The sequence below is a fragment of the Nannobrachium achirus genome (assembly GCF_963921795.1).
Source record: "Nannobrachium achirus genome assembly, chromosome: 4".
Taxonomy (NCBI): domain Eukaryota; kingdom Metazoa; phylum Chordata; class Actinopteri; order Myctophiformes; family Myctophidae; genus Nannobrachium; species Nannobrachium achirus.
The window spans coordinates 29,532,280-29,550,763 of NC_137813.1; the positions used below are offsets into that span (position 1 = coordinate 29,532,280).

The 18,484-nt window shown below is 42.9% G+C and overlaps 1 protein-coding gene across 1 annotated transcript in view; it reads right to left on the bottom strand.

Annotated features, from left to right (window-relative positions):
- carhsp1 (calcium regulated heat stable protein 1) overlaps window positions 1-18,353 on the bottom strand; it is a 34,087-nt gene extending 15,734 nt beyond the window's left edge. Inside the window, exon 1 of the mRNA XM_080724067.1 lies at window positions 18,156-18,353. The gene's annotated coding sequence lies outside the window, so the exon portion shown is untranslated. The remainder of the gene's footprint in view (window positions 1-18,155) is intronic.
- Window positions 18,354-18,484: the final 131 nt, after the last annotated feature.

Genomic DNA, 18,484 nt, shown 5'->3' on the forward strand with positions numbered 1-18,484 from the left:
CGCTGCCAGCTGTTATTATACCAATGAAACATGAGAATGACCTTGATTGCAAAATATATGCCTGTAGGCTGCTTGGCAGTAGCTGCAATCTATGACAATGAAACAGGAGTTTTACAGAGTGATGTAAATGACACATACTGTAGCCTACTCTGTAATCGCTCTCACAAAAAACAGACAATTTTGAAAAACATTTTAAAATACTTCAAATAGCCGATCTACATTGACACATTGTGAGCTTGTAGATCAAGTATTTGAAAGATTTAAAAATGTTTTTCAAAATAGTAATAAATGGCAAAAAGAGTTTAGGGATAAGGGATAAGGCATGGACGAAAATAAAGCCCATAGAGAGAGAGAGACTGTTGATGACGTCTGTGCCTGCATACGTATGCCTGCAAATTATATTCAGAACACAAGGCAACATGTATTGTTTTGGGCGACTGACGGGGGTGGGTGAGTGTGTGGCGTGCAAGTGTCTGGACTGGAGTGGGTGGTGGGGGGCAGATCGTACACTTGATGACTCACCCCTCCACTAGAGTGCCGCCTGCGTCAATGTGGCGATCTCTGTGATCTTTTACAAGACAAGACCATTTACAAAAGGCAGAAAGAACAGAACAGTGTGGTCCTTGCCGCTCACCGGGACCTTCTCGGCCATTTAGTTACTACTACTACTTAACTAATAAATATAAAAAAACAACTTGTATGCAGTGCATTTCATACATAGAATGTAATGAATGTAATGCCTGATAGTGTGTCGCGGGTTCGAATCCCGTACGCGACGACCTTTGCATCCATCTCTCTCTCCCCATATCCTGTCAGTCAAAAAAAAAAAATCGAACCTCTGTTCGAAGTGGAGCTGTGTGTGTGTGTGTGTGTGTGTGTGTGTGTGTGTGTGTGTGTGTGTGTGTGTGTGTGTGTGTGTGTGTGTGTGTGTGTGTATTGCAGTTGATGCTCAGGGCAGGCTAGACTCAACAGCACCTCTCTGGTCACCCAGGGTTACTACATACAGGCTACATACAGACCCACAGACCCACCCACCCACATACCCACATACCTACACACACGGCCACGTATAGGGAGCTTGTGTTCCACACAGCTCCAAAAATGAAATGACTAAGACAAGGGCCAGAATACAAAGCATGGAAACAACACAAATGCGGTTTAAAATGAATAATGCATGGGGCGCCCTGTGGAGTAAGAATGCATACCACATATATAACAGTGTGCTGTTAGTTATGTTGCCAAGTCTCTCCATGTCTCCCATGCCCTATATGGGGCGTGGATTACTTCTTGTAACATTTTAGGAGAAATAGGTAATGTAATTACTTAATTTCCCATTTAGAGTGACTAGTCTGTTATATTCATTCTTTATTAATTTATTTTAATATGTATGTTGCAAGGCACCTAAAGTATGAATTACTCAAATCTTAGTTACCCGTGATATTTTCATCACTGTTGCAGATATGACACACAGTAATGTAAAGTCTATATTTTTTGCCTAGAGCCCCCCACTCCCTTGTAAAAGAGAATTTACTTCACATGGGCAACATTTTGTACACCTAGTTTTAATGTAATGACAAAATGATTCAAAATGCAGTTTTGTTCTAGGTGTGATGTGGAGTTCAGATACTTGTTTCTATCCATCTCTTTAAAGAAAGCATTACAGTAAGTGCACTTGTGTAACCCTAGTTACGTACTAGTAACAGGAAGTACAGGTATGTAGTGTTCAATGGTGTATATCATTAACTGGACTAGTATCAGAAGTATTCTAGATTTTTAAGAGCCAGTATTGCACATCAATAATGACACAGACAACGATTAACTGAAATAGTTGAATGGCCACTTGTATTACAAACAACATGAAATTACAACAGTTACAATATAGAAAATAACAAACAAAAAGAAAAGCCGGCATAAATGTGAAACCCTTAGTTCCCAAAGTTTTAGATGTGAGTTATCGATCGATTTCGTTGGGGCCCTTTATCTGAATCGCGATATCGGTTCGAATCTCACGGTCCTACCTCACTGTCCGTGAGGGAGGGGGATCACCATCAGTGTTCAGACTCTGGGTAGCTCGCCACCCCAGTACAAACTGGGGAATCAATGGTTCTGGGGATCAATGGTGTCGCTGGGTAATGGAGACAGTCAAGCCTCACATACAGTACTGTACACCTGGCTCCTCAGTAGGTGGAATGGGAAGAGATGTCCTCTTCTCCACACAGCTCCAGGGGATCGATGGTCTGAATCTGAATCACCCAAAAAACCTGACCTATAGTAGGTCAGACAAGATCCAATTGTATGTGTTATTCACACACACCATGTAAACCATGTTTCTAAATCTTCATGAATTGGCATGAATTAATACCCTTTAACTTATATTAATTAACCCAATCATGTCTCTTCTCATGAATTTGCATGAATTGATATCTTTTAAATTATATCAATTATCCCAATCATGTCTTTTCTTGTAATCATGTACTGTAAAAGTACATTGAAAACATCAAAAATATCTAAAGCGCTTATATTCTTTTCACAGTCTTTTAAATATTCACTATATTCAATGAACTGTTTTCTTTTTTTAACCCAAAAATAATTCTACGAAATGCTCCTTTAATATTCACAATAAATTGGGGTAAATTGCATTAAAGTGCATAAAAGTATCCAAATGAGTGTTTTTGTGCAGTACTATGGGGATATTAATGGCTCAAACATCTCTCCCTGGCTAGCAACAGGTGAGAGATGCACTAATTAACTCCTCAAACACTGAACCCAAAATACACACTTCTTCAGTAACAAAAAGTACAATAATCAGTGCTTTCAGCATGTAACATGCGCACAAAATAAACTCTGCCAACTTTGTGTGGCTAATACATCATAAACATCAGCATCAGTTTCTTAAATCAACCATACAGTCATGCATTGGTCTCACTCACCGATGATCAAAGCAATCAAGGCACAGAATGCATTCACCTGGCTGGACGGTGAATTGCAACAACTCGGTCTCACACTGCTCTACAAAGTTAAAATGACACAATATTCACATCAAGAGTTGTCTTACAACATTAGAAATGTGGATGTTTCGAAATGGAAGTTTATCTTTCATTCTTACCAAGCGGATGGCAAAAGATTGTCTCTCTGTGTTTCTCTGTGTACAACAACACATGAGATGCAGCAATGTGGTTCTGGCAGGAACAGGAAGTTCTCTGCTTATTAAGGACAGGAAGTCCATCACTAAAAGGGCTGGGCATAAGAGGCTCAGAGCTCAGTGATTGGCCACTTAGGATGGCAATCACAGAGCCAGGTAATTTTAACCTTTGCTGACTCCTGCAAGACACCCTGTTTGTTTGTTTTGAAATCTTTTTCCCTTCCATGTATTCAGCTTGTTCTTCCCATTTTAACAACTTGTATAGCAATAGATCAAGGTATATCAGTATGACTTAAATGTATTAAATCAAAAAGCACTTTTAAATCGTTTTTAGCACCTTGTAAATCAACTTAAAATGAACTTATTTATTCATCCCATTTTCTATTTTCTCCATTTTAAATCCAGGCATGGTCATTTCAAGCCTGGGTTACACCTGCGTCTCTTCTTAAAAGAATAAAAAAAACAGAGGTACAGTAGGCTAGTTCATTTGAATAGATGATTAATTAATCCTGGTGCTTTTAGTGTAGGAGTTACAGTAAAACCTGATCTGTCCTTTGACATCAATGGAAGCTTGCTTTCAATGGAAATGAGTCACCATCCATTACACAGACATGACCAGTGTCTTTTGTCAATCGCCAGTGTCCACTAGTGTTGTAGTCGAGTCCACCTAAAGCGAGTCCAAGTCAAGTCCAAGTCATATGGGGTTCGAGTCCGAGTCGAGTCCGAGTCAAGAGCCCCTGGGAGGGGGCCGAGTCCGAGTCGAGTCCGAGACCAATGGGAGGCGAGTCCGAGTCGAGTCCGAGACCAATGGTAGGCGAGACCGAGCCGAGTCCAGTTTTCTTTTTCTTTTTTTCTTTTTGATAGGTAGGCTGCAGAAAACAATATATATATTTTTTTCGGACACACACACACACACACACACACACACACACACACACACACACACACACACACACACACACACACACACACACACACACACACACACACACACACACACACACACACACACACACACACACACACACACACACACAATGCAAGAACCCCCCGTTCATGTGCATTCACCTGTCTGGTGTTTCCTACCAATACCTTTCAAATTAATGGCTTGTCTTCAAATTAAATCAATAGGTCTCCCCAAATTACCTTTGGTTGCTGTCAATACTGTGGTTTAGGTTTGAGGGAGTTTTATTTTAGTTTTTTCCCATAGGCCCTACAGTACCAATATTCTGTCTAAGATCTAGACATTTGAGTTGCTACAATTACATTTTCTCCCAGGCAGAGAACAGAAGGACCCATGCACCAAAAGGCCAAGTGATAACAAAAATAATATTATTTAAAAAGAATTATGTCTACTACTGTAATCTATAACATTTTTAAACATTGCTGTTATAGTTGCATTGAAATAGAGCATGCATGATTTTAGCAAAACGTTTTTCAAACAAACTCTTATCTTAATATTTTATTTTGACTAAAAGCTAAAATAAATAAATAAGGTTTTCCCATTCAAACACATAGCAGTACGTGCCTGTCTTCATTTCATTGTTTAAGGTGAGAAATGTAGGCTACCCTATGTCATTAGTCTGATGCCTTTCAAGTAAATACAAGGCAAAACAATACCCCATGTCACTGCTTCAAGTTGTTTTGATTCGTTTTAACCTCTGTACAGGGACTTACAATGTTACACTTCTCTCTGTTGATCAGTGCACTTTAAAACTTTCGGACGAGGCTTGCTTAACGAGTAATAGACTACACCTGGAAATACAAAAAGACGTAAATTCTTAATCCAGCTGTGCAGGTGGATTAAACTACACATGATCACAAAGGCTTGTGTTTGGAAGCTGTTAGGACTTATTTATTTGGGGACACAAGGATATCCTGCAGGTAAGAGGAAAGTGGACTGTTGTGCTGTTGTCTGTTTGGCGAAAAAAATAACTTCTGGGAAGATTAGATGCTTGCTGCTGTGCTGAGGGGGGCTCTACGTGTGTGTGCGTGTGTGCTACTACTGTGTGCCTATCAGATGCGCGTCAGAATGCTCCGTTACTTAACAAGGCAGCTCTCTCAATGTCAACGTGAATGCGCTCCTCATATGGATATAACATTAATTCCATTGCATTGTAGTGACTTGACTCGAGTGGACTCGGTGGGGGGCGAGTCCAAGTCAAATTAGACCGAGACCGAGACGAGTCCAAGTCAAATTAAGGGCGAGACCGAGACGAGACCGAGTCAGTGAAAATTTGGACTTGAGTCCTGACTCGAGACGAGTCATTGACTCGAGTACTACAACACTAGTGTCCACTGACGAAGGCTAGATAGCCGAAACGTTTGTCCTTCACTGTAAAGACATGGAGAAGAACTAAAACAGTTCACTTCCTTTAAAATTGTTCTCTTCCTTTGTGTGAGTCTCTGAATATATTGATTGAAAGCATCAATATTTTGGCTTGTATTGTAATTATGTTATTTTCCCAGAGCTTGCCTTGGGAGGTCTTCACAAAATGAGTTGACTTAAGCCCGGGTCATGCTTTGGACATTGGCTTTAGCTGTATGGCTGAATCGGGTACACACCTCCATTCCGAAACCCCACCATTCCGAAGATTGACTTCCATTATTCGGAATGGTGGGGTTTCCCATTGTTCTATAAGACCCCACCATTCCGAAAATCAGAAACACCACCATTCCGAATATGCAGTTTCATTTTCACCCACCTCCATCCACCCCGACCAACCTCCACCCACTTTCACCCACCTCCACCCACCCCCACCCACTCTCAACCTCCACCCAATTTCACCCAACTCCACCCATCTCCACCCACTTCCACCCACCTCTACCCACTTTCACCTACCCCACCCACCCACCTCCATCCACCCCACCAACCTCCACCCCCACCTGTACCCACATCCACCAAGTTTCACCCAGCCCCACCCACCTCCAGATCCCTCCACCCACCCCACCCATCTTCACCCGCTTTCACCCACTTTCACCCAGGCCCACCCACTTTTACCCAACTCCACCCACTTTCCTGCCCCTTGGAGTTGGGTGAAAGTGGGTGGAGGTGGGGGGGGGGGGGGGGGGGGGGGGGGCAAAGTGGGTGGATGTGGGAGAAAGTGGGTGGAGTTGGGTGAAAGTGGGTAGAGGTGGGGGGGGGGGGGGTAAAAGTGGATGGAGGTGTGTGAAATTGGGTAGAGGTGGCTGGGTTAAAGTGGGTGGAGGTGAGTGAAAGTGGGTGGAGGTGGGAGGAAGTGAGTGGAGGAGGGGGAAAGTGGTTGTAGGTGGGTGGGGGGGTGAACGTGGGTGAGGTAAAGTGGGTGGAGGTGGGTGAAAGTTAAAATAATTTAAATTTCGGAATGGTGGTGTTTCGGAATGGTGGTGTTTCGGAATGGAGGCCCGTCCCCGGCTGAATCATTTCCTTTAGTAAGCATTTATAGCCTATTAGACAGGAAACTGAGGCAGTGTTAAGCCACTGCAAAGCCATTACAGTTCAAAAGACACTGCCTATCATTAGATAAACAGGACACAAAAGCCATTCTGGAACAATTCTGGGATTTTAAAGCTTCTAATAGGACCACTGAACTCAAAGAATTAAAGAAACTGCAGCTCTAAATGGAGCAGTTTTCCAGAGTATATGGCTGTGACTAATAATAAATAATGAAGCCTCAAATAATCATAGACTTTGGGGGTGAAATACGCAATCTGATTGTAAAAATAAAATAAAATAATAATATATAGTTTAGGATACGATATCTAATACTAAACCGACTAGTCTTTTAGTACTTTTTACAAACTCTTCAGGCTTCTGCTGCACCAGAATGTGAAAGTGGTTCTAGAGACATTCTGGAAGCATAGGCTCAGGTTAAGGAGACCCTACGTATCTAATGTTCCACATAATGTCAGTAATAGAGAGAAAACAACTACAATAGTTTCAGAGCCATTATGACCCAGGCCATTTTGGGTAGAAAGTAGAAACTCCCATTCTGCAATGGTCTCACAGATACAGATCAGCAACAGCCACGAGAGGACAACACAGAAGGTGTTCTGTGCAGTGTGTAAATGATGCTTGCAAAGAGGGAGAGAGACACAGTGAGAGCGAGAGAGAGAGCACAGAAGAGAAACGGTGTGACAGACACAGAAGGGGATTATTTGGAGATCCTTCTGTCAAGAATCAATGGCCTGCTTGTTACTGAAGCAGCAAACAGATCATTCCCCTCACAGGCATCGTTCTGGCAAACTATATCACAATGTTTCCTCTCTCCATCTCAGACTTGTTGTCAGCATGACTTGTTGTATTTAGATGATTGTTGGGCAGTTCTAACACTCAACATTTGAGATTTAAATCTTTCTGGAGTAGGGACCCCTTGTCCAACTTGCTCTCCTCCCATTAGCATGACTGTGTGTGGCTATGTATCACCCGAAATAATTGAGTAAATAAAAAATGTTCTTGAGACTACAGTAGTATATGTCACGCTTGTCCTTGGCTATGGAGAACTTCAAAGATGGTGCTCGGTACAGTCTTTCTATCAGTAGTGCTTTCGAGGCTGGATGTGACCGGACGCTGTCATGCCAATACATTTCCCAGGCCAGTCTACAAGCTCACAACGCCTCGTGCTGCGAGGCGTTGTGAGCTTGTAGATTGGCTATTTTCGGCAAAGAGCTTTGATGTAGAGAGGAAAAAGAGCACACTAAGTACAGAGTGAAAGGTCAAGTTTATTAAGTATTGACGGTTCAAGTGGTTAAATATCTGAAAACACAAATTGACATGAATCCAAAATACACTGATGACTGTGCTGTCAAACTATTAAACTATATGGAATCTATGAACAGGTTGTGGGGGTCCCTGCTTCATCTCTCTCTCAACTAAGGGGTCCATGGCCCGAAAATGTTGAAGACCCCTGCAATTTGTAATGTGACCTGATAAAAAGAGAGATTGATAAGCACAGAGAGAGAGAGACACACACAAAGTGACTAAAACAATGCAGCGAGAAAGAGAGTGAGGTGGGGTGAGCCTGAAAGTGAGAGAATGATAGAGAGAAACAGAAGAGACAAAGCTGCTAAACAAGGGCCCAAGAGATGGAGACACACACACACACACACACACACACACACGCGCGCACAAGCACTCGCACACGCACACACACACACACAGAAACCTGATCTTGTGTGTCCTGTCCTGTCCTGTCCTGTCCTGTCCTGTCCTGTCCTATCTAAAGTACCCATCACCTGGTTCACCTCACATTTCCTTGTAGATGTATTTACAGCAAGCACAGGGTAGTTCATACTAAGCTGCAGTGTAAGGACTCCTCTAATGGTATTAGCTCTAGTGTTCAGTTCAAAATGTGAAAAACATGACACAGAATGGCAGAATGATGACCCATCCAAACCCAACCCAGGAGGGTTAAGCTCCAGTTCAAAGACCTGAACGATAGTTCAGTCAGTCTTTTCACAAAACAAAGAATGTGGGTATTGTGGGATCTGACCGTCATACCGAGTTACCAATTCCAGTTTGACCATGGTGTAACGTAACCCCACAATACCTGGGCATCATTTCTCTCCTCTTCTTTTTGCCTTTTTTAAATTGGAGTTGGGTGTATGTGGAGTATCGCTGAGATGGTAAACGAGTGAAGTTGGGTGACAGCACAGATGCTAGCAAAGTGGGGTAGATGGTAGAATGACAGCTGTCAAATGGTACCGCTAAAGCTCATTTAAAGTACTGGTTCGACAATGTGTGACCCGTGACCTTGCCCTAGCCCACACCCACCTCCCTATGTATAACCATGGAAAATGTAGTGAAGAGACATGCCTACAGGGCCAATTCCAGTCATATTTCAGAACTTTGAACTAGGGACGCGCGCGCGCACACACACACACACACACACACACAACACACACACACACACACACACACACACACACACCACACACACACACACACACACACACACCACACACACACACACACACACACACACACACACACACACACACACACACACACACACACACACACACACACACACACACACACACACACCATGTACAATGTACAGTACACACAAAATGTCTCTCCTGTTCTGTCTGCTACTGTGTCACCATTCCTCTGGCCTCCCTCTCTCACCACTTACTTTCTACTGCCTCTTGTTTTGTTGTTCCAGTTTACATTCTGTCAAGTTAGGACAGTTTTAAACAAAGCAGCTGAAGTCACAGTGACATGGATTATCATTTTCCCCCTCTTTCTTCGCTCCTTTTTTCTGATGAAAGCTTCAGTTTAAAGGAGTAGTTCACCACCAAAATGACTTTTTCTATTGATTACTCATGTTACTCATGCTATGGAGACTTGAGTTCAATATTTTTTTGTATTTGTCGCATTCCTAAGACAATAATTTGATTACAATAAATTCACCCCCACTGATTCCGGATGGGGACCCAAATGCATTCGGGTCCCCATCTGGAATCAATGCATGGGGGTACATTTACTAAAATATATATTTTTTGTCTTAGGAATGCGACAAATACAAAAAAGGTATTATGGAACTCAAGTCTCCATGGTATGAGTAATCAATAGAAAAAGGTCATTTTGGGGGTGAACTACTCCTTTAAGGTGAAACAACAAAAAGGAAACAATCAATTTTGTTTTCTTCTTTAAATTTTGTTTTGGGGCTTTTATGCCTTTATTGATAGGAGAGTAGACTGACAGGAAATGGGGAGAGATATGTGGGAGTGACATGCAGCAAAGGTCGTCCGGATCGGGAATTGAACCAGCGACACACTGTCAGGCATCAGAGCCTATGTGGTGTGCACCTGGACCAGTAGGCCAGCGGGCACCACAATTTTGTCCATAACGTCTCTACTCATCTCAACTTAGTCCTTATCTCTCTCTCTCTCTCTCTCTTTCCTCTCTCATCAAAATCCAGTTGGTTCCCTTAACCAATAATAGACTAACTGCACCACAGAGGAGAACTTGGAACCCGATATCATCCTGCCTGCACACTGCTTGGTGGCGGTCGGTGACATGGGACACTGAAGCTGCGGTGCACTGCACAATGCTCAGCAACGCAAAACCATCAATGACAACTGCCCTGCTAACCTGTTGTTAGTTCTCAGCTGTGTATGTACCTTCAGTGGGCACACTCTTCCTGTAGACCTGTCATCCCGGTCCCCAACTGCAGAAAATGTCAATCACCCAGCTCTACTCTCCCTGTGTCTGGCTGCCTCCTTTCTCCATCTCTCATCATGTCCTCTATTTTCCTCTTTCTAGTAAGTCTTTCCCTCTTCCAAATATCTTTGCCTTATTTCCTACCACTGGCAGTCACAGAGGACTATTACACCATATACACCAGCTATTGCAGATTATTGCATACAAACGCCCTCAAATAACCCAATACTGTCCATCTCCCCTCGACTACATGGCAGTAAAACCTTGGCCATAATGATAAGAAAAAACAAACACTATTATAACGGTGTAATGAGGGGGTTTGAAAGCAATTTATTACTACATATGACAAACGTCTGTTTCTAAAGCTAGGCCTTACTCTTCCTGTTGGTATAGCTCACAATGACAGCTTTGTAATGCCTGCCAACCTTTGCTGAACTACCTGCAAAGCAAGGTGAAGTAGGCAGAATGAAATACTTATACTGATTCTGTTTATCGGCAGTCTAGATTATTCTAGATCAGGGGTTCTCAAACTTTTTTAGGCTGTGACCCCGAAAATAAACATATTTGAAATGGGGACCCCCCACCCTGACAAGCACTTGGAATTGTAGGTATTACATTTAATGTGACTTGGTTCCACAGATAAATATTGTGAAAATAGCAGATCTACATCGCTTCACAACGCCTTGCACTGAGAGGCGTTGTGAGCATCTAGATCTGCTATTTTCACAATGTTTGCCTCTTGCTTACTTAATATTTGACAATGTTTGATGTTTGATATTAAAACAGTCTTGGAAGTCCTTAAATTGTCACTTTATAAATGTGCAGATACCCTGTATAAGCTAATCATCTGGGGACCCCACAAAATAATTTGGGGGACCCCACTTGGGGTCCCGACCCCAAGTTTGAGAACCACTGTTCTAGATTAACCCTAGATCTGTGGCAGATTCTACAAATGCCTTCTAAATCGTAGTTCTCACACTTTCAAGATTTTTCAAAAATGTTCAAAAAATAGCAGATTACAAGCTCAGAGCGAAATAAATAGCTGTTATTATCCAATGGTTTCTTCTGGAACGGTCCCCCTTTCATTGCCGTTACGTCAGACCTCGGAATCCCCAACCTCCAAGCCCCTGCCATCTACCATCACTGCTTATTTTCCTCCATCAACACCTACTGTTCTACCTTAATCAACATGCATATCATGTTAACAACAGACACTGACTAGACAGTCTTGCTTTCTATGATTTGCACACCGACGCTCACATCTCCTGGACGCCTCTGGCATTCACTAGCCTGATTTCAGACTCAGCTGACAGTCCACTCAGAGAATGGGCAGGTCTATGGGCTGGAGCCTCAAATGTTGTCATTTGCATCTTGTAATTGTATTTGTGGGTCCTGTCCTGTCCTGTGTGCAATCAATGGTCATGTACTACACCATATCATTTTCCTAGTATCTGGCAATAAAGGTGTTTGACTCTCTGACTATCAATAAAGGATCACAGGAATATTATCAATATTCTGTGGGTCTGACCTTTGTCCCCATTACCACAATTGTACCTGCAATGCTGCAAAATGTATAGCAAACTGCAAACAATGCACTCCATTTAAGTCTTTATCAGTTGATAGTTTATCATTAAGACAGGAGGTAATAAGGTGCGGATGAACAGTCTTAACACATCTCTAAAACACACTATTGTTGAATAGATAGAATAGAATAGAATAGAATAGAATGCTAATCATTCCATTTGTCTGCTTGGCTTGTCCTGTCTGTCCATTAATATTTCAGTGATGCATATTTTGCCATGGGAATTAAAATAGGCCTGGTAGGGCAAGTTATATATTCTGAATGTGTACACGTCTATGGATCTGCTCAAAGGCCACACTGTTCATAGGAAATGTGTGGGTGTTAAGTGTTATCATGCACAGGAAGTAAAACACACACACACACACACACACACACACACACACACAACACACACCACACACACACACACACACACACACACACACACACACACACACACACACACACACACACACACTTTTGTATTTCAACCAATAACAGTCCCAAACTTGATCAACCATGAGCACAAACCAGCATCCAGTCTACCCCCCTCCTTCACAAGATAGCGGAGCGGTTATGTGCTACGATCTTTCAATTTATGATAAAAGCGTGAAATTAGCATGAGCAGTCTCCATGGGTCACTTGACAAGGAAAATTGGCCGAGGCAATTGAAATTTCAATATGGCGGCCGTTTTTCAAGATGGCCGACACCTTAGTGCAGCATTTAAGTAATATAATGGTTTATTTGGTGATACAAGCCATGAAAATTGGCATGAGCAGTCTCTGTGGGTCACTTGACAATAAGCCACCCACAGCTACTTGACATTTCAAGATGGCGGCCATTTTCAAGATGGCCACCACCTTAGAGGAGCAGTAAGTGATATACTGTTTTTTTTGGTGATACAAGCATGAAAATTGCTATGAGCTATCTGAAAGGCTCATTTGACCAAAAAAAAACGCCACAGCCACTTGAAATTTCAAGATGGCGGCCATTTTTCAAGATTGCCACCACCTAAATTGAGCAGTTAAGCAATATAATTGTTTTAGTTAAGTGACACAAGCATGCACATTGATATGAGCAGTCTTTATGACAAGAAATCACTTCCAGCCACTTGAAATTTCTATTTTCAAGATGGCCCCCTGGATCCTCAAAAGATACATTTTCTCATAGAAATGTATGTATTTTTCATAAGGACGATTTGATGTCATTTTAGATTATGTTAAATAACAACTTTTAACATCAAAATACAACTGTGTTGATCATAGATAGATTAGAAAAGTGTGAATATCTGCACTACCAGGGCACACTGGTGATATATCACTGCTGTTAAACTCAGAATGGGGTTCAATGTCAGCGAATTGAAAGTTAGTATTAGCCTGACACTCAGCCTGAATTGACATTTCGTTTCACCTCCATTATTCATTCTGAACTCGCTTCCATCGAAGGCGATTGCAGGATGGGCGTTGCCAAAAAAGAGGCAGTCTTCAGCGATTGGTCACCGACCAACACATGACTGGCTGGCTAGTGGCTAGCCTGTTGCTTGCTAGTGCTACTTGCTAACCAAAGAAACAGGCAGAATAGGAGCACTACGAACTAGTAATCAAACACAACATAACATGCCTGCTACTGGTGTTTTCATAACAAGATCGATACGATCGCATTTTACCACAATTTACCGCATTTTAACCGCGATGCGCGGTACGGTAACGGCGGCGGTGCTGTTTACTTGGAAACGCACATGAGTTCTGGGAGACCCCCACCCACGCTGACACAAGACGCTGATTCACGACGCTGATTCGCCGTACGGATTTTCGAACGAGGAAGGCCTCTTAAATGAGAGCCCTGCTAGACCCCTGAATCGGCCAAACAAAAATTTTAAGGGGTGGGGCTAGCGATTCAGGGTCTGGAACTAGGCTAAGTTAGTATCCCAAATGCTGTCTAATTTACCCAAAACAGTTAGATAGCTGCACCTGAATTGACAGGTGTGTGCCAGTGCGGGAGAGACAAGCCAAGGTTAATGGGGTTTTAGTTAACCGGATGGTGTACAGATCACACAGGATTTAAATGGCATTGGAAGAACGACTGGCTAAGTGTAGGGTTAAGCATGTTGTAGGGTTAAGGCATGTTGTATCCCATACATCAAAGTGCTTGGTAAAAGGTGTAAAAGTATAAACGCTAAGACATGGCAGAAGCCATCGTAACAGTTGAGAAAACAAACTGGGACAGATGTTTCATTTGTCAGCAGGTCACCAAGGAAAAACTAATTCAGCCAAGTTTATTCAGCAGAGAGCACGATCGTACTGGTTATGATCTCATTGCAAAAATGTTCCATTATTTCATAACAAAATAACATCGCATGGATGCACCTGGGACGTATCCTCAGTGATGTAGCCCCAAGCTCATCAGTGTTTCAGGTCTAGCAACATCATGCCCCTCACTTGTGTGACCCAGTCGGGGTTGATGAAGTCCCGACTTATGTCCCAGTGGCTACCCTAATTCACTCCACCGCTCCGGAACTACTCTGCAGAGACTGGGAGAGGCAATCTGGCGCATGGAGGGACTAGGCTGAGTGGATTGACTCCTGTCCGGGCCCCTCCTATGTCTCACCAGGTCCAGGACCTGTGCGTTGCACCAGACTCCAGCCCCAGACATTTCACTCAGGAGTGGTAGATTCTTGAGCTGGTACTGCAGGCTCCACCTGGCCCAACGGTGGTGCTGCATGCAGGCTCCACTTGCGGCTTGAATGGCCCTCCTAAAGGCCTAACCGTGGGTTTGTTGGCTGAAGGCGCTAACCCAACCTGCTCCCGGGTGCCGTCTACATTCTGGCTGTCACCCGTCTCTCCGGTGGTCACCAGACTATTCCTGGTTGTCACATAGTCTATTCTATGAGTCACTATAAATAACATCAATGCTCTGCCTATCTTACTTAGTCCAACACGACTAGACGAAGGAGATACAATAGAAAGCACATTGACAAGACACAGGGCAAAATATCATTCAAGCTGTAAACTTAAGTTCAACAACACAGAGCTGGAAAGGGCCCAAAAGAGAGCATCTACTGCTGCTGAAGACACCAAAGATACCAAAGATATCCATGTCAAGAGGCCAAGAAGATCCCAGCCCTCAAAAGCTTTGTGCTTTATCTGTGAAGATGAGAGTGCAAAGTCCCCCTTACAGGACGCAATGACAATGAAACTTAATTAAAGTTAAAATGAATGTGCTAGGAATCTAAGCGACAAGAAGCTCCTTGCAAAGCTTGTCATTGCGTCCTGTAAGGGGGACGTTGCACTCTCATCTTCACAGATGAAGCACAAAGCTTTTGAGGACTGGGATCTTCTTGGCCTCTTGACATGGATATCTTTGGTATCTTCGGTGTCTTCAGCAGCAGTAGTTTATCCTTTTACCAACTTTTACCAAGCACTTTGATGTATGGGATACAACTAAGTTCATGCCTTAACCCTACACTTGGTCCGATCGTTCATCCAATGCCATTTAAATCCTGTCTGATCTGCACACCATCAGGTTTGTGCCCTGGTAGTGCAGATATTCACTCTTTTCTAATCTATCTCAACACAGTTGTACTTTTGTGTTAAAAGTTGTTCTTTAGCATTTTGATCTTTTGAGGATCCAGGGGGCAGCCATCTTGAAAATAGAAATGTCAAGTGGCTGAAAGTGATTTCTTGTCATAGACTGATCATAACAATTTGCATGCTTGTGTCACTAACTAAACAATTGTATTGCTTAATGCTACATTTAGGTGGTGGCAATCTTAAAAAAATGTTCGCCATCTTGAAAGTGGTTGTGGGCATTTTCTTGTCAAATGAGCCTTTGAGACAGCTCATGGCAATTTTCATGCTTGTATCACCAAATAAACCATTATATCGCTCCACTAAGGTGGTGGCCATCTTGAAAAATGGCCGCCATCTTGAAATTTCAAGTAGCTGTGGGTGGCTTATTGTCAAGTGACCCACAGAGACTGCTCATGCCAATTTTCATGCTTGTATCATCAAAGAAAACCCTTATATCACTTAATTGCTTCACTACGGTGTTGGCCATCTTGAAAAATGGCCGCCATCTTGAAATTTCAATTGCCTCGGCCAATTTTCTTGTCAAGTGATCCATGGAGACTGCTCATGCCAATTTTCACGCTTTTATCACAAACTGAAAGATTCTGATGAAAAAAAGCAGTTAGCCGCTCCACTAAGACAAATAACAATGGGTATAATACTCTTCTACCTACACCTCTTGAACAAGACCAGTAAGACTCCCTAATCGGGAGATAAGCGACCGTTGGTCGCTTATCTCCACACACTGCTGACATCAGTATGACATCACACCGTACACAAATGACCCTTATATAAGACCGGCATTGTCTGACCTCACAAGCCCCATATTTGGACACGAACAACATATAACTCCATATGTTAAACAGTTGGTTGCTAGGGTAAAAAACATGGTTGCTATGGTAAACAGCTGGTTGCTAGGGTAAACAGTTGGTTGCTAGGGTAAAAAACATGGTTGCTATGGTAAACAGTTGGTTGCTAAGGTAAAAAAAAACATGGTTGCTATGGTAAACAGTTGGTTGCTATGGTAAACAGTTGGTTGCTAGGGTAAAAAAACATGGTTGCTATGGTAAACAGTTGGTTGCTAGGGTAAACAGTTGGTTGCTAGGGTAAAACCATGGTTGCTAAGGTGGTTGCTAACGTACACTAACAGACCAGCAACAACAGACTGTTGCCACAGCAACGTACACAAAGGTTTGTGTTAGCTCCTTTCGGAACCCCTCACTCCACTGCTACGCAGCTCCGAGATGGGGTTCCTACTGGTCGGCTGCCGAAATCCTGTTGTTGGATCCACGATCCGCCGTTAGCGATCACTTCTTACCTTTGTTGAACACTCTATCCAAAAAGTAACCGGCCTATGTGAAAGTATAATCGTTTAACTTTTTAAGCGTGGAACAACCTCGATGTACTGGGGTGAAATGAAGACTTTATATCGCTCGAAAGACCAGCCGGCTCTGTTTTCCCGTGTTTTCCCCGTTGTAGTCTCGCGTGGCCAGACTGTTGCCTCCGTTTTCCCGTATTTTCCCCGTTGTAGTCTCGCGTGGCTGTGAGCATGTTGCCACTGGAGCCCGGAAGTAGCAGAGAGCGAGAGAGGCTAAAACAGAGAGCCGGCTGGTCTTTCGAGCGATATAAAGTCTTCATTTCACCCCAGTACATCGAGGTTGTTCCACGCTTAAAAAGTAAAACGATTATACTTTCACATAGGCCGGTTACTTTTTGGATAGAGTGTTCAACAAAGGTAAGAAGTGATCGCTAACGGTGGATCGTGGATCCAACAACAGGATTTCGGCAGCCGACCAGTAGGAACCCCATCTCGGAGCTGCGTAGCAGTGGAGTGAGGGGTTCCGAAAGGAGCTAGGTTTGTGTACACATCACACTGCTGACATCAGATGTCATACTGATGTCAGCAGTGTGATGTCATACTGATGCGGAGATATGAGCAGGGCAAAGGTGTGACGTGTGACGTGACGGACGGCCGGTGGAGGTTTTGATTCTAAACTGCGACCTTACGGTCGCAATTATGGCAACAACCCAATATTCAAGGCCCTTCTCCTCTCTCATTGCAAACTAATGCCAACTTCATCATGTCAGGAATTCACCACAGGCTATGGAAAGGAAATAGCTAATAGTTAGTTACTTTGCTCAGCGCACGGAAATCATTCAACTTTGAAACTGTGTTGAAAAAGACAAACCAAACACCAGTTTTATAATTTGTATACATTTGAAAACTTGTAAAATGCGACATTCTGCATAATGAATAGGCTACTTTCTACTTTTGGTACTTAAAGTAGCCTATATTTTGATACAGATACGTTTGTACTTTTACTTAAAACTGTTATGACACGCAAAAAAAATAAAACATAAAATAAAATAAAATAAATTAATTTTGAATATCGGAAAGAACGTGAGTAGGCCTACTGTTTCCAGCACTGTATAAACAGCGATAGACAGTTCGCCAGTAAACGTCTATTATCAATATATAATTGTATTCAAATGGTAAACCTATTTTAAACGACCCCTACTGTGGCCATCATGTGCAAAAGGAAATGAAAGCAGCAGCATGCCATGCATGCTTGCTTGGGAATCCAGCATCTGTTGTTCAGTTTGTCTGTCCGTCCGTCTGTCTGTCTTTTTGTTTGTTGTCTCACATAATAGTTGGAACAAGGTTCACAAGGTTCACTTCACAGGCTTTGAACTGTGGCCGAGTGCAGAGCTGAGCAAGTGTAAGCATCCCTCCTCACCTTTGAAGAAGTTTGCAGACGGCTCTTCCTTCCTGGTCCAAGGAAAACGATGGTGAGAGTAAGTTATTTCCTGCGACGATTCTCGCAAAGCTCTAAATAAAAGGGTGGGAGAGGTAACAATGGCAATCCAATAACCTCTCTCTGTCTGCAGCCTGAGAGCTCTGGAGGCTGTAGTCAGTATTACGTCCGAATCCCAGTCACGCTCAGGCACACTAAATGGGCGTATATTCTGGTGTCCCTACTTATCAATCATGAGCAGCATAGATCGTAAAACATGAGGTTACCGTAACTAACGCCATGGTGCACTCACGAGAGTAACAGGGCGGGCA